Raw genomic sequence first — 13929 nt, 5'->3', positions numbered from 1 at the left:
TCTACGTTCATGTGATATGGGTGTTGTTTAATCGGTTTGGCTTGACCAATATCTGCATCATGTAATGAGACCGTGGTTTGCTTGCGAACATCGGGAAAGAAATCTTTAAACTTCAGAATTAATTCCTTCAGCTGTTGTTGTTGCTTTGGCTGCAGATGAGCCAACTTGTTATCAATATTTTCTGGAACAACGGAGTTCATTAGCCTAACTGGGACCACGTTTGGCTTGTGAAAAGTCTCAGACGAGTCAATTGTTTCAAGCTCAGGGTTGCCAGATTCATATACTTTGACAACAACACTCACAGATGGTGCCTGATTGTCAAAACAAGGCTTTATCATATTTATGTGTGCCAGGTGTGTTAGTTTACGTAGGCTGTGTGTTGTAATAACATAATTCACATCGTTAAATTGAGAGACTATTTCAAACGGTCTATTGAATTTCACTTGAAGTGGATTCGTCAACATAAGGCAAGCACCTTATCCCCCACCTGGTATTTTCTTTCACAACCCTGCTTATCAAACCAACACTTCATTTTGTTTTGAGAAATCTTTAAGTTTTGTCTCGCTAGACCACAGAATTGGTGTAGTTTATTTTTGAAATTTAAAACATAGTCTAACAAGTTAACATGTACATCCCCATCAATCCACTGTCCCTTTAACAAGGTCAAAGGTCCCCTCACTTTGCGTCCAAATACGAGTTCAAATGGAGTGAAGCCTAATGATTCCTGAACCGACTCTCTTACTGCGAACAAAAGCAAATGTATTCCTTCATCCTAGTCGTTTCCATTTTCAACACAGTATGTCTTAATCATTGTTTTGTGGGTAGAGTGAAATCTTTCTAAAGCCCCTTGTGATTCCGGATGGTATGTAAATGATGTAATTTGTTTTGCTCCCAGTTCAGAAACTACCTGCTGGAATAACCCAGATGTAAAATTACTTCCTTGATCAGACTGGATTTCTTGAGGCAAATCGAATAAAGTAAAAAAAAACTCAGTAAGAGCCTTCAACACATTTTTAGCTTTAATATTTCTGAGAGGTATTGCCTCTGGGAATCTGGACGCAGTACACATAATAGTTAGCAGATACTGATGGCCAGCTTTAGTCTTTGGCAATGGGCCAACATAATTCTCTATAACTTTAGAAAAGGGTTCACAGAATGCAGGTATAGACCACAGTGGGGCCACTGGGGTGACCTGATGAGGTTTAGCCAAAACTTGACAACTGTGACAAATCCCAGCATTAATTTCTGGTTTACCCTGGTTATCCCTGCTACTCTTTTCGAAACTCTTATTCAGGGTAACCATAGCCTTATGAGTTAAAGCAAATTGATCTGCTAATCTAGCAGACTCCTGCATAGTGGCAGCATCATTTCCATCTAAATACGTCTTTATGTCATCAGGGACACACTTTTTGAATTCTTCAGTTAAAACCAACTCGTTTAATCTGTTAAAATCATCATTTACATTTTTATATGTGCACCAGCGGGCAATACACACAAATTTCTCATAAGCAAATTCCATATAAGTCTGGTTCACAGGTTTCTTCAAATTTCTAAACTTTTGCCTGTATGCTTCTGGGACCAACTCATAAGCTTTGAGCACAGCCTGCTTCACTAGGTCATAATGTGTGGTGGGTGGCCAGCTGGTTAGGGTGTTGAACTAGCGATCTGAAAGTCATGTTTTCGAGCCTCAGCCAAGGCAGCGTGAGTGGCTTTGAGCAAAGCACTGAACCACACACTGCTCCTGCACGTTTATAGCCCAGTGGCGATGATTGGTGCAGTACAAATAATCAGCTGCTTCATCAACTGTCAAAGCAGAATAGGCATGCTAAGCCTTTCCCTTTATTACACTTTATGAGACAATTTTCTGTCTGTTTTTCTGCCTCTTCTCTCTGTTTTTCTGCCTCTCTAGCCTCAAACTGCCTCTGCCTTTCTGCAGTCTCCATCTTTAATTTTTCTCACTTGTACTGGAGCTCAAGCTCATGAGGTTTACTTTCAGGAAACACCTCCAACTCCTCCACTTTAAACACACTCTCAGAAACATAAAGTTCAGCTATTATCCTCTGCATCTGTGCCCTCCTCATTGTCAATTTCTCCTTAGCAAGTTTTAAACTTTCAGCAATACTAAACAACTCAACCCTTCTGGTGTCCTCTAATGCCTCAGAGGTTGGCACTTCCTGAGATCTATCAACATCCATTGCTGCAAATTTTCCACACACAAATAAATCAAAAGAGATTTCCCAAATGAAATTGATAATTAATCAATCCTCAAATTTGATCATATCCCAGATGCAGGCCCCATTTTGTTACGAACCATTACGCTTCAGAAACGAACCAGCAGCAACAGACTACTACTCGAGTCCGTTTTTGATGTGAAAACCACAATGCTTATTAGTATCCACTTATAATATAGTAACTTAAGCAAGTTAAACAAAAATTAACAGTGTTATGTGTATGTATGTGTGTAAATATAACTCCCAAACTATTGAGCTCGGGGGAAACAAGGCTTGGAGTCTTCAGATTGTAGAGTATGAAAGTTCAGTTCATCCACAAAATAGGTGATGAGAGAGATATTTGTAATTCAGGGTAAATGTCGAGAGAAGGCAGTTATGTCAAACAGCAAGGGAGATGAGGCTGAGTACAGAGCAATGGTGGAAATCTTTGTCACATGGTACGAGCAGAATCATCTGCAGCTTAATTTGAAAACGACTAAGGAGCTGGTGGTGGACCTGAGGAGGGCTAAGGCACCGGTGACCCCTGTTTCCATCCAAGGGGTCACTGTGGACATGGTGGTAGATTACAAATACCTGGGGATACGAATTGACAATAAACTGGACTGCTCAAAGAACACTCAGGCTGTTTACAAGAAGGGTGAGAGCCATCTCTATTTCCTGAGGAGACTGAGATCCTTTGACATCTGCCGGACGATGCTGTGAATGTTCTACGAGTCTGTGGTGACCAGTGCTATCATGTTTGCTGTTGTGTGCTGGGGAAGAAGGTTGAGGGTAGCAGACACCAACAGAATCAACAAACTCATTCATAATGCCAGTGATGTTCTGGGGGTGGAACTGCACTCTCTGGCGGTGTCTGAAAAGAGAATGCTGTCCAATTTGCATGCCATCTTGGACAATGACTCCCATCCGCTCCATTATGTACTGTTTAGGCACAGGAGTACATTCAGCCGGAGACTCATTCCACCGAGATGTAACACTGAGCGTCACAGGAAGTCATTCCTGCCTGTGGCCATCAAACTTTTCTAATCTTCCCTCAGAGTGTCAGACACCTTGAGCCAATAAGCTGGTACTGGACTTATTTCCACTTGCAAAGAGTAACTTATTATTATTTAATTATTTATGGTTTTATATTGCTATATTTCTACACTATTCTTGGTTGGTGCAGCTGTAATGAGGCTCAATTTCCCTCAGGATCAATAAAGTACGTCTGTCTGTTCTACAGGTTCCACAGTGTTAAAATGAGAGAACAGTTGCTGTAGATTTTATCTGTCATCTTTACAAATCTACATACGAATTATCACCGAAAGTGACTTGTCATGAGGGGTATCATCTTCAAATGAATGACCACGTCACACCCAGGCAAGGGTTAACACATAAGTGGACTTCACAGGATACCTCAAATCAGATACACTCCTATGGATCAAACAACCACACATTTGATGTACGGTGAATAGATAATTAACCCACCCTTGTGGGCACAGAAAAGTTCTAAACAGTGACCTTTCGCCACTAGTTCCCTGGTTTCAATCCTTCCATTTTTCATCCATCTCCATCTGACTCTGAGTGTCTGTGTCCTCGGTTAAAACAAAACAAGCTGCAAATCAGACTGATTCACCTTCTTAATCTCTCTTAAAATGACAGTCCATATCAAACAAAACCTAGGGATTCATAACAATGGCCACTCCCCACTATGAACTGACTGGTGTTCCAGTAGTCGGGATGACTGAGTGAATCCTTTCCCACAGATTGAGCAGGTGAACAGCTTCTCCCCAGTGTGAACTTGCTGATGTCTCTGTAGGTTGGATGACTGAGTGAATCCCTTCCCACAGTCTGAGCAGGTGAACAGCCTCTCCCCAGTGTGAACTGACTGGTGCGCCAGTAGGAGGGATGACTGAGAGAATGCCTTCCCACAATCTGAGCAAGTGAACGGCTTCTCCCCAGTGTGAACTCGCTGATGACTATGTAGGTTGGATGAGTGAGCGAATCTCTTCCCACATTCTGCGCAGGTGAACGGCTTCTCCCCAGTGTGAACTGACTTGTGTTCCAGTAGGTGGGATGACTGAGTGAATCCCTTCCCACATTCTGAGCAGGTGAATGGCTTCTCCCCAGTGTGAACTCGCTGATGTCTCTGTAGGGTGGAAGAGTCAGTGAATCCCTTCCCACAGTCTGAGCAGATGAACGGCTTCTCCCCAGTGTGAAATCGCTGGTGACTCTGTAGGGTGGATGACCAAGTGAATTTCTTCCCACATTCTGTGCAGGTGAACGGCTTCTCTCCAGAGTGAACTTGTTGATGACTCTGTAGGTAGGATGACCGAGTGAATCTCTTCCCACATTCTGAGCAGGTGAATGGCTTCTCCCCAGTGTGAACTCGCTGATGACTCAGTAGGGTGGATGGATCAGTGAATCTCTTCCCACAGACTGAGCAGGTGAACGGCTTCTCCCCAGTGTGAACTCGATGATGTCGCTGTAGATTGGATAATTGAGTGAATCTCTTCCCACATTCTGAGCAGGTGAACGGCTTCTCCCCAGTATGAACTCGCTGATGCTTCTGTAGGGTGGATGAATCAGTGAATCTCTTCCCACATTCTGAGCAGGTGAATGGCTTCTCCCCAGTGTGAACTCACTGATGTCTCTGTAGGGCAGATGAATCAGTGACTCTCTTCCCACATTCTGAGCAAGTGAACGGTCTCTCCCCAGTGTGAACTCGTTGATGACTCTGTAGGGTGGAAGACTGAGTGAATCTCTTACCACAGTCTGAGCAGGTGAACGGCCTCTCCCCGGTGTGAACTCGCTGATGACTCTGTAGGTGGGATGACTGAGTGAATCTCTTCCCACACACTGAGCAGCTGAACGGCTTCTCCCCAGTGTGAACTCGCTGATGACTCTGCAGGTAAGATGACTGAATGAATCTCTTTCCACAGACTGAGCAGCTGAATGGCTTCTCCCCTGTGTGAACTCGCTGATGTACCAGTAAGCTGGATGACTTAGTGAATCCCTTCCCACATTCTGAGCAGGTGAAAGGCCACTCCCCAGTGTGAACTTGCTTGTGTGCCAGTAGTTGGGATGACCGAGTGAATCCCTTCCCACACTCTAAGCAGGTGAATGGCCTCTCTCCAGTGTGAACTCGCTGATGACTCTGTAGGGTGGATGACTGAGTGAATCCCTTCCCACAGACTGAGCATGTGAATGGCTTCTCCCCAGTGTGAACTCACTGGTGACTGTGTAGGTGGGATGACTGAGTGAATCCCTTCCCACATTCTGAGCAGGTGAACGGCCTCACCCCAGTGTGAACACGCTGGTGTGCCATTAGGTCAGATGACTGAGTGAATTCTTTCCCAGGTATTCAGCAGATCACCAGCTTTTGCCCAGTGTGAACTGACTGGTGTGTCCACAGGTGGTAAGACAACTGAATCCTTTCTCACACACAGAACAGGTATTGGCCTTGCCCAATGTGAACTTGTTGATGTACCTTCAGTTGAGATGACTGAGTGAATCCATTCCCATTGTCTGAGCAGGTGAACGGCCTTTCTCCTGTGTAAAATGACGGGCGTGCCAGTTGGTCAAATGACCGAGTGATTTCCTCCCCACAGTCTGAGCAGGAAGGATTGTCGATTGAATCCCTCGCTCCACTTCTTAAATATCTGGACAGAGACAACAAAACTGTTGTGCCATGTTTGCGCTTTCTGGAGACAAATTCCTTCTCATTTTTAACCTGTAAAAGATTTACAAAATCCATCAATGGGTTTAGGACAACATTTCAGATGTGATTACTTGAGTTGCCAAGGTTTGATCTGGAATCACACTGATACAGTGAGGTTAAACCCAAGTTGGACAGATAAATCATCTCTTGACTGGGCACAGTGCTGGTATCTGGAATGACCATCAATTCCCTGATGCTCTTCCTGTTTCTATAAGCATGGGACATTTCTGCCATCTCCAATTTGTACCTTAGCTGAGTTGGACTCTCTCCATTGGTATTATTCCCTGTTCCTGCTGAGCTGCATGGGTGCCTGGCCCCACAGTAACTGAAACAGTCTCACGCAATTAGTCTTTCTTGATGTGCATCTGGGATTTTCTTTTATGTATTATTAACTTTAATTTCCACAGTTTTAATGCCATATAAAAAAATCCTGTTGATGTGAATGGTTGGTCTGCACAGCTGTTAAAAAGACAGTGAATTTTTGTAATATTTCACATTCTTGTAGAAAATTACAACACAGAAACAGGCCCTTTGGGCCATCTAGTCTGTGCTGAACTATTTAAACTGCCCTCTCCCATACCCCTACCATCCAGGTACCTACATGAACCTCTGAAATGTTGAAATTGAGCTTGCATGCACCACTTGCGCTGTCTGCTCATTCCACACCCGGATGACTGTCTGTATGAAGAAGTTTCCCCTCATGTTACCCTTAATATTTCACCTTTCATCCTTAACCCAGGGCCTCTGGTTGTAATCCCACCCCATCTCAGTGGTAAAAGCCAGCTTGCATTTACACTATCTATGCCCCTCTATCACAATCAAATCTCTCCTTAATCTGCTACATTCCGTGGAACAAAGTCCTGACCTGTTCAATCTTTCCTTAAAACCCAAGTCCTCCAAACCTGGCAACATCCTTGTGAATTTTCTCTGAACTCTTTCAAAGTCCTTACATCTTTCCTGTAGGTTGTGACCAAAACTGCACTCAGTACTCCAAATTAGGCCTCAGCATTGTCTTCTACAAGTCAACATAACATCCATCTTTTGTTGTCAGTATTTTTGTTCATGAAGGCCATTGGGCTAAAATCTTCCCTTCCGTCTCTATCTAACTGTGATACCACTTTCAGTGAATTAAGGACTTTCTTCTTCAAGAGGTCCCTTTCTTCTACAACACTCCCCCGTGCCTGACCAGTCACTGTGAAAGACCTCCCTTGGTAGGTCAGACCAAAGTGCAACAACTCACACTGGTCTGCATTAAATTCCTTTTTCCATTTCTCAAACCATTTTCCCAGCTGGTCCAGATCACACAGAAAGCTCTGATAGTCCTCCTCACTGTCCACTACACCACTGGTCTTGTTGTCATCCACAAATTTGCTGATCCAGTTAACCACACTATCACCCAGATTACTGATATAGATGACAAACAACAACAGATCTAGCACTGATCCCTTTTGCAACCACTAGTCACAGGCCTCCAGTCAGAGAGGCAACCATCTGCTACCACACTCTGGCTTCTCCCAAAGACAGTGTCTCATTCAATTTACTGTCTCATCTTGAATGCTGAGTGACTGAACCTTCTTGAGCAACCTCCCATATGAGACTTTGTCAAAGTGCCTTGCTAAAGTCCATGTAGACAACATCCACTGCCTTGTCTTCATCCACTTTCCTGATAACTTCCTCGAGTAGCTCCATGAGATTGGTTAGACATGACCTATCATGCACAAAGCCATGCTGTCTATCCTTAATCAGTCCACATCCATCCAAATACTTATATATCCGGTTCCTGCACATTTGTCCCAATGACTTTCTCACCACTGCTGTGAAATTCACCAACATATCACTTCCTAGCTTAATTTTAGAGCTTTTCTTGAACAGTGGAACAACATTGTCTGTCCTCAAATCCTCCAGTATCTCACCTGTCATAAAGGATGATTTAAATATCTGTGCTTGGACCCCGACAATTTCTGCACTTGACTTCCACAGGGTGCTAGGGATCAACATTTCAAGCCCTGGGAATTTATCCTCACTAATTTGCCTTGAGACAGCAAAAACCTCCACCTCTGTAATCTGTCAATGGTCTCTGAAGTTGATGCTGCTTTGCCTCACCTCTATCGACTCTGTGTCCATCTCCTGAGTAAATACGGATGCAAAACTAATATTTAAAACCAACCCCATCCATTTTGACTCCCGTATAGATTACCATTCTGATCGTCCAGAGTGGGCATGTTTCTGTTCTGACCTTCTCCATGTTTCTGTGACAGAGAAGCTGGCCAAACTTGTCTGGAAGGGGAATCTGGTAGGAGTGATGACGGAGCAGCAATGGCTGGAGTTTCTGGCAGAAACTCGGAAGGTGAGTGATAGACACATCCCAAAGAAGTGGAAGCATTGGAAAGGCAGGAGGACACAACTGTGGCTGAAATGAGAAGCTAAAGCCAACATAAAAGACAAAGTGAGGGCAAACAAAAGAGCAGAAACTATTGGGAAGCTTTTAAAAACCAAGAGAAGACAACTGAAAAAATTGTCGGATGAGCTCACGGTGTGGAATTACGATATTGCAGTCATTAATGAGTCTTGGTAGCACCCAACTGTCTGAGGTATTTAGAGGAACAAAATATCCGGGGCCTCAATATCTCTTGAAAACCAAGGTTCCCTGCACCAGTTACCTTTCAACTTTTAGTTTTGCAGGCACGTACAAACTCTACACCTGCAAAATTTCAGTTCTGAAGAACTCCCACTCACCAAGTACACATTTGCCAGAAAACAGCCTGTCCCAATCCACACTTGTCAGATCCTTTCTGACACCATCAAAATTGACCTCTCTCCAATTTAGAATCTCAACCTGTGGTGCAGACCTCTCTTTTTCCATATTTACTTGGAATCTCATGGAATTATGAACACTATTCTGTGTCACCAGCCCTAGATCATTTCCTAACAGCCTATTGCACACTTCTACATTGGGAATTCTACATCCCGATTAAGGGCACATTTGACAAACTCTACCCCAACTAACCCTTTTACAGTATAGGAGTCTCAGTCAATATATGGAAAATTAAAATCACTTAATATATCAAGCTTTGTTTCTTGGCATAGTCTGCGATCACCAGAGAAAAAATTGTCGCTCTAAATTCCTCAGACTGTTGGCTGGAGCCAAGTTCCAGTAACGGCTACAATATCATAATATATGTTCCATACACACTGGTTGTTTGGTGACAAACACACAACAGTGCTCTTTCACTTCAGAGCATTGAAAAGTTTGAAATAGGGACCTAAATCCTAAGAACTTTCAACAGGGTTACAATTGAGAGTATTGTAACTGGCTGTGTCACTGCCTGGTATGGGGACTGTACTTCCCTCAATCACAGGACTCTGCAGAGAGTGGTGCAGACATCCCAAAGCCAGGACCAGCAAGCTCTGGGACAGCTTCTTCCACTAAGCCATCAGACTGACTAATTCATCCTGATTCATCCTGTATCTCTATGTTATGTTGACTGCCTGTTGTACACACTATTTATTATGACTATAAATTGCACATTGCACATTTAGTCAGAGACATAATGTAAATGTTTCTTCTCTTCGTGTATATGAAGGATATAAGTAATAAAGCCAATTCAATTCAATTAACCCCCTCCATTATCTGTTCTGTCATTCTGGCTCCCTCCCTGCCTGCAACTTTAGTTTAACTCCCCACTAGCACTTGCAAGCCTTACCACTAGGAAGTTAATCCTCTTCTAGTTATGTTCCCCTAACTATCGAATCCCCTATCACACCTTTGACTTAGCTCTGCCAGATAATTCCTCCTACAACAGTTTCTAAAGTGTCCCGCCTGTTATTGTGGAAAAGCCAGGTGTTACAAATTTCAAAGCCTTATAAATACCGACTCCACAAACCTTGGCCCAACAATCAGCAGCCATGTGCTCCGCTAAGTCCCTGCATAGCACTCTGAAAATTAAAATAATTAATGCCAACAAAGCAAGAGAAGACAGCAAAGAGTTTACAGCTAGCCATTTCCTTAGTTCGTAATGTACTTAAGAAATGTCAGGTAACAGGAATGGTGGAGGTCATTTTGAGGTCGAGAAGACCAAGAAGTCCTTCCGAGAAAACTGCTCGTAGGATTGCTAGAAAGGAAAATCAAAACTCCCGTTTGACTGCAAAAGACCTTCAGGAATATTTAGCAGACTCTGAAGTGGTGGTGCACTGTTCTACTGTGCAGCAATACCTGCACAAATATGACCTTCATGGAAGAGTCATCCGAAGAAAAATTTCCTGCATCCTCACCACAAAACTCAGCATCAGAAGTTTGCAAAGGGACATCTAAACAAGCCTTATGCATTTTGGAAACAAATCCTGTGGACTGATGAAGTTACAAAATAACTTATTGGCCACGATGAGCAATGGTATGTTTGGAGAAAAAAAGGGTGCAGAATGAACAGAACACCTCTTCAACTGTTAAGCAAGGGGTGGATTGATCATGCTTTGGGCTTGTGTTACAACCAGTTGCATGGGAATATTTCACTGGTATAGGGAAATTGAATCCAATTAAATACCAGCAAATTCTGGAAGCAAACATCACACCGTCTGTAAAAAAGCTGAAGATGAAAAGAGGATGGCTTCTACAGCAGGATAATGATCCTAAACACACCTCAAAATCCACAATGGACTACCTCAGGAGGCACAAGCTGAAGGTTTTGCCATGGCCCTCACAGTCCCCTGACCTAAACATCATCGAAAATCTGTGGATAGATCTCAAAAGAGCAGTGCAGGCAAGACGGCCCAAGAATCTCACAGAACTAGAAGCCTTTTGCAAGGAAGAATGGGCAAAAATCCCCAAATAAGAATTGAAAGACTCTTGGCTGGCGACAGAAAGTATTTAGAAGCTGTGATACTTGCCAACGGGGTTGTTACTAAGCACTGACTATGGAGGGTGTCCAAACTCAGGCCCTTTTCCTTTTTTATTATTTTGAAACTGTAAATGATGGATGCAAAAGAGTAATCTTGCTTAAAATATTAAACAATGTGTCATCTTTAACTTCATGCCTTTTGGAAATCAGGTCATTGTTTTACTCGCTTAGCTGTTCTCAGGAACAGGAATTTTGAGCAGGGGTGCCCAGACTTTTGTATGTCACTGTGTGCAGTTTTCTTACTAAATGATGCTTTAAAAAGTCAGACTTCCAAATACCACTCCCCTTCTTCCCACTTGCAAATTCTCCAGCAAATTTTGCATCACCAAAATGCAAACAGGTACAACCAGTTTCTGTATTTTACATAAATATTTCCACTGAACCCTCCCTCAAGTGACGGACGGTGATGAACTCGGTTATGGCAATGCCAATGAATATGAAGGGAAGGGCAGCAGTTTGACTCACTAGAGTCTGGCATATTTGTGATTTGAAGGCTACTTGTTGCCCAGGACAAAGGTGTTTGATATCATTATGTACCAAGACAGAACGGGTCAAAACATGTCCTCACGTGTAGAAAAGTCCAGAACAAGAGGAGGTAGAACAAGCAACACACACAAAATGCTGGAGGAACTCAGCAGGCCGGGCTGAATCTATGGAAAAGAGTACTAATGCTGTTCCAGCATTAAAAGAGTTCCAGCTTCTGCAGATTTTCACTTGCTGCGGTTGGAGATAGAACAAAATTGATTTTCTCAACAGCTGATAGAAAGATTTTGTTCTCTTTTTCCGAGTTCCTAATCCTTGCATTCAGATAGCTGGAGCTCAGCTCCGTCTGTGAGATCTATCTGCTCCCGTTCCCTGATTAGCCGGAAGCTCCCCGGGGCCCGTGTACGGATCGTGGGACTGAGAGAGAAGAAAAAATCTGGCCTGTGCTGAGTTTGCGGGCGACAGCCTCCGGTTCTCACAGCAATTGTCACCCAATTAGAGTCAGAAAAACCCTTACCTTTCCGATCCTCCCGACATTTTGTATACTGCGCGCATGCGTATTTATCGGAGACGGCTGCGATCCTGACGCCTGCGCATTTGATCGGTGCTTCAAACGACAGCGACATTTTAAACGCGGTGATTTATGGGTAAGTATGATGCCATTAAAAGATTCTGCAGGGACCGGTTCCACGTCCATATCTCAGTTTTTTTTCTGTGTAGAAAACTCAGCAGCTTTCTTAACGCAGAAAGCGGCTCCCATAAACGATACACTCAATATCAACAGGCATTTCGTGTTCTGAAACAGATCTGAAACAAAAGAGATTCTGCATTTGCTGGAAATACAAAGATGATTACACACAAAATGCTGAAGAGGCTCTGCAGTTCAGGCAGCAACTAAGCAGAGGAGTACACAGTCCAGACATGCTCAAGGGGATCGGCTTAAATGCTGCCCATTTATTCCTCTCCACATTTGCTGCCTGATCTGCTGATTACCTGCAATGTTTTGTAGAGATTAACCATTTTGTTTTTCGATTAACCAGTTTCCAAAAGTATCTCATGTTTCCTTCATAGCCACATACCGCTGGTCTGGTTCCTCTTCCTCCTCCTGTTCGTAACCTCCAGAACCCATCTCTTTCCAGGGCCCCAAAGCCCTGACTTAGGCTGGCAACTCTTTGACCTCTTACTCTGCTCCATCGAAGATTCACTCGCTAGTCTGCTGTCAGGCTTTAGAGGCGCATTGCAACAACCCGGCTGTTTGAGGCACAGTCCTTTGAAATTAGTGGAAATGACACAAAATTTGAAAAGAGCAGGGAAAAAGTTTAACCACCTTAGTCCAGAGCCCTGGGGAAGGTCAAATACTCAGGGAGCTCATCCTGTTAATTAGCCTGGGGAAAATCATGCAGGAAATTCATGATGATAAGATGATGAGAGGCATTGATCGTGTGAAAAGTCAGAGGCTTTTTTCCCCAGGGCTGAGATGGCGAACACGTGGGGGGCATAGATAAGGTGCTTGGAAGTAGTTCAAGGCAGATGTCAGAGATATATATTTTATACAGATAATGGTGGGTGTGTGGACTGCACTGCCAGCGACGGTGGTATAGACGGGTACAATAGAGTCTTTTAAGATAATCTTAGACAGGTACATGGAGCTTATGAAAATAGAGGGTTCTGTGGTAGGGTAATTCCAGGAATTTTCTAGAGTAGGTTACATGGTCAGAACAACATTGTGGGCCGAAGGGCCTGTAATTTGCTGCAGATTTCTCTGATTCTAAGAAATTCAAGGGAAATCTCTTCTCCCACGGAGCGGTGACAAGTTGCAACAGGGAGTGTGAGATGTAAATTTTAAAATACTGATATGGAACAGAAACCTGGGCATGGAGCAGATAGACCGAGTGGACTCTCTAGTGTACATTGTGAGATTGGCAGTGACAGTAAGTACCTGCGACATGGGATTTGATACAGAATTCATTTATGTTTCACAGATCCACAATATTAAACAGCAGCCCAGTTTAAGGCTAACATCAGCAGAACAGACTCCTCCAATGCTCAGTGACCAGGGTTCAGTCCTGGGTGCGATGAGCAGCCGCAAGAACTGCAGGATCTGACAGTAACAGTCCCTCATGACCCTGCAGCTGCCTTCAGTCACCGTGATGGTTAAACATTTAACACGGAGCTGATTTGAACTTCCTCCCTGATGTGAAGTTGCTGGTGTTGCAGCAGCTGGGATGATTGAGTAAAACTCTTTGCTCACTCCGGACAGAAATGTGGCCTCTATTTATTGTGAACTCACCGGAGCATCACAAGGTGGGTTAACTGAATGAGTCTCTTCGCACACACGGAGCAGGTGAACGGCCGTTTCCCAGTGCGAAGCTGTAGGTCACGGTCTTCGGTCTCGGCCCGAAATGTTCACTGTTCGTTCCCACGGACGCTGTCCAGCCTGCTGAGTTCCTTCAGCATTTTGTACCTGTTGCTTTGCCCACAGCATCTGCAGTGTACTTTGCGTTCAAGCTCTGGTGAACTGACAGATACAGCGGATCAAACGTGCTGTTGTGTTTGTGATTCCCATACACAAATCCTTTGACTTTTGTACACTGTTAAAGGTTTATAAAGCACGTCAGTG

At 43.8% G+C, this 13929-nt stretch overlaps 1 protein-coding gene and 1 pseudogene across 1 annotated transcript in view; one reads left to right on the top strand and one right to left on the bottom strand.

Moving 5' to 3' along the window:
• Positions 1-13929, top strand: part of LOC132387728 (NACHT, LRR and PYD domains-containing protein 3-like) — a 331928-nt gene that overhangs the window by 60584 nt on the left and 257415 nt on the right. The window lies entirely within an intron of this gene.
• On the bottom strand, positions 29-12006 carry LOC132387726 (gastrula zinc finger protein XlCGF26.1-like; annotated as a pseudogene).

Source organism: Hypanus sabinus, unplaced genomic scaffold, assembly GCF_030144855.1.
Source record: "Hypanus sabinus isolate sHypSab1 unplaced genomic scaffold, sHypSab1.hap1 scaffold_214, whole genome shotgun sequence".
NCBI classification, from domain to species: Eukaryota; Metazoa; Chordata; class Chondrichthyes; order Myliobatiformes; family Dasyatidae; genus Hypanus; species Hypanus sabinus.
Note: the sequence above shows the minus strand (reverse complement) of the source record. Positions and strands in the feature narration are given on the sequence as shown.